This window comes from Mesitornis unicolor, unplaced genomic scaffold, assembly GCF_000695765.1.
Source record: "Mesitornis unicolor isolate BGI_N332 unplaced genomic scaffold, ASM69576v1 scaffold28712, whole genome shotgun sequence".
NCBI lineage: Eukaryota > Metazoa > Chordata > Aves > Mesitornithiformes > Mesitornithidae > Mesitornis > Mesitornis unicolor.
In genome coordinates, this window is record NW_010170372.1 from 28,659 (window position 1) to 32,191 (window position 3,533).

A 3,533-nucleotide genomic window follows, 5' to 3' on the forward strand; every position below is an offset into this window, starting at 1 on the left:
CCAGTACTTGAGCAATGGAAGCATTTCTTTGATGAAAGGACTTTTTTAAAAAAATTATGAAGGCTGACTTGTATTCTACCTCTGTTTTCTTCAAAGCAGTGATTACCTTTGAAATTTCTGAGAACCAGTGAAGTAATCAACTTTGCAAAATTCTGCTTCCCTGGCAGGCTGGAATGACAAGGGTTTTGCTGGCTGTTTGATGGGTTTTGTATCAAGGCTAGCTAAGTTTTGTTACTATTTTGCAAACTTAATAATTGTAAGAAGGAAAGAAGTACTTGATATGACAATCTCTTGTTTTCATTTTACTATTTTATTTCTGTTTGCACATCTCACATGGTTACAGAAGTTTGTGTATCTTTGTGTGAACTAACACAGGAGAATAGCATATATTATTCTCTTAAAAACACTGAGCCAGTGTAAGTTTTATACTCATGATGATTTTATGTGTTTGGGCTTTTAACATATGTCTTCTGTTTACATGTAATTCTTCATAGTATTTAAAAATATTGCTTGTGTGTTTTGCGAATGCATTTTGTTTACCTTTACTTAATAAAAATAATATTGGTTATTCTTTATGAATACTTTTGTTATCTGATAACTACTCATCTCCTTTTGTTTAATCATTGTGTGAAATTGCATTTTAAATATCCCAATATTAAATAAAAAATGAAGCGGAAAATAGTATTTTATATTCACATTTTTGAATCCTATCTGGAGGTATTTTTCAAATTTTGGTTTTAAAAGACCAGAACAAAAACTGGGATCCTTCACACAGTTACGCTCAAGCTGTTGCAGAGGGGATACAGGCCTTTATGTTGTGACACACATATTAGGTAAAGGCAGTGAGAACTAATCTTTCAAATATCTGGTCTATTTAGCAGAGGAGCATTTCAAATTTAGGCTGTGACGTAAGATGCCATTAGCAATCACAATCTTATGATATGCTTTTAAAGTCCATCTGTGCAGGTAATTGTATACCAAATCATTCTTCTATTCAAGAACATATACTTTTCTACTAATTACAGGCCATTCAGGATGACATGACGCATATCCACAGGGATCACACAGAGGACTAGAGGGGGGAGGATGTATTGTTGTACATCCTTGCACTGGCCAACAAGGAGTGTTCTGCTTGCCTGATGTTGACTAAAAACCTGTGATACATTACAAGTATCTCTGAGGTGCAAACAACGTATTAAATGACATGGGAAAAAAAATGCTCTTTTTCTTTTAGATTTTTGTCTATTTTGCACTAAGATTGTTACAGTTGGAAACTAGACATAATATTGTGTTAACTGGAAATACTGTCATATATTCATAGATAAATAATTGCTGCTGCATGCTATATAGATGCATTTTATTTTTCATATCTTATATTTTGTCAGTTTTGCTATTTACTATGTGTTTTAATAAATTAAATTGTACTAATTAAAACCAACTTAGAACACGCATTTAGAAGTACCTGAAAATACTTGTGCCATGTTAGGCTTCTGAGCCATCGGAAGGAATTGTTTCTTTAGAGTGGAAGCGGCTCATACTTTTTACTTTTTAGGTCTCTCATTTGCCAGTTACAGGAACGGGGAGGTCATCATCTCTAAATGTTACTCATGTATTAATACCTTTGTAACTAAGGCAGTAGTTTCCACTGATGCTAGTTGACATTAATTATTCAGGATGAAGCAGTTCAGTAAGAATAAGAACTCATTTTCTGCTCTTGATGTCTTCAGTGGTGACTTTTTAAGTATTTTGTATACAAATCCTTTTAAACTGGAATCTGAATGTTTGAAAGGCAGGTGTTTCACTTTGTTGAAAAATATTGAAAAATGTATATTTTGACATAATAAAACCATAACACTTTGATTAATAGTAATTATTACGTCAATATCAATCCTTACATATATATCAGTGTCACAAATGACAATGAACAACACAACGGGGAGCCGCTAGCAAAGTGTTCCATGACACAACTTTGGAAACCAGTGCAGCAACTTCAAGAGCAAAAAAGTCAGCGTTATGACCGTCTATTATTAAACTAACACAACACACTCTGGCCAGATCTGTTGTTACCTCAGCCCTTTGTTGTCCCACATTGGGTGCCAAAAGGGACTGTCAGCAAACAGCTAACACCACATAGCCGCTTATTCACTTCCCCTCCCTGGTGGGGTTGGTGAGAGAATCAGAGGAGGAAGGTCAGAACACTTGTGGGTTGAGATAGGAACAGTTTAATGATTGAAATAAAATTTAACCATAATAATAATAACAACAACAATAAAACACGTGAAGTTATACTCAGCTCACATCATAGTCACAGGCTGTTTGTTCCCAGCAGTTAATGTTAGTTTCAACTTTGTTCCCACTAATTTGAGTGCTGAAGTCTTATAAAAAATGCCACTTTCCTGAATAGAAAGTGTTCTATGATTCTATCCTAGTAAAACCAGGATAATTAATTATGAAGAATTAGCAGATCACATTGAGCACCGTGTAGCTTTCTAAAACTAAAAAATTACCAATATTCAGGCAGTAGTAGAGCTGTCATTTTACCTTCTGTTACTATTATTTTATATTCATTTTATAAGCAACTAGAATAAAAGAAAATATTTATACAACTTTGCTTTAAAATCAAGTATTTCATTTCATGTACAAAATGAGCACAAATTTGTGAAAGATTTAAATCTGTCGACTCCCATCTATACATAATGTATGAAAGAACCCTTACATGAGTCAGGATATTAAAATGACTCTCCTGAACTCTGCTCCAAGAAGCTTCACCTTGGGGGGTGCCGTCCTCACCTTCTGGAAGATCAAAAGATCATGGAATCTTCATGACCTGTTTTAGTCTTCAGCTGGGGTGAGTTGAAAGCAGAGCGGGGCAGACATTAAATCATGGGAAAAGTCCAAATAGTCAAGTTGTCTGTCTTATGTTGTTACCTGCAGTTGGGCATGGGCAAAAAAAAAGTAACATTAGAAAATAATTAAGGAGAAGCAACAATTATCGGGGCTGTTTCTCTACAAAAAAAAAGAAAGTGCATTGTCAGAAGCAGAGAAATCTGGCAAGAATAAAAGGACAGATTTTACCAATTTGTTAAAAACTAAATTGCTCAATTAAACTTATGATAATCTGTTTTTAAGAAATCCTTAGAATTTTTTTTGTCTTACAGTATGTCCCTAAAATTCAGATAATTAACATAAAGTTAAATAAGCAGTTCTAGGGTTCAGCTGGAAAACCCAACTTGTTCTTTTTTTGCCACCCTAAATCTGAGAAACACTGAGATTCCTATGCCATGCTCATTAAAAAAGGTTAAGATGAGGGCTTCAATCTTTCAGCTTAAAAGACTTCATCAGAAATTGGTGCACATGTGGCAAGCCTGACGTATTCAATTGGTATTGTTCATAAATGAAGTCATATGACCACAGACTTTGGGGTTTTTTTTTAAACCATTCTTTGGGACAGAATTTTTATAGTTCCTCTTTTTCTCTGCTAACAGTGTAAGAAACCCGTTGTCTGCAGTTTCAGTACCTGAGTTTTCTAGCTT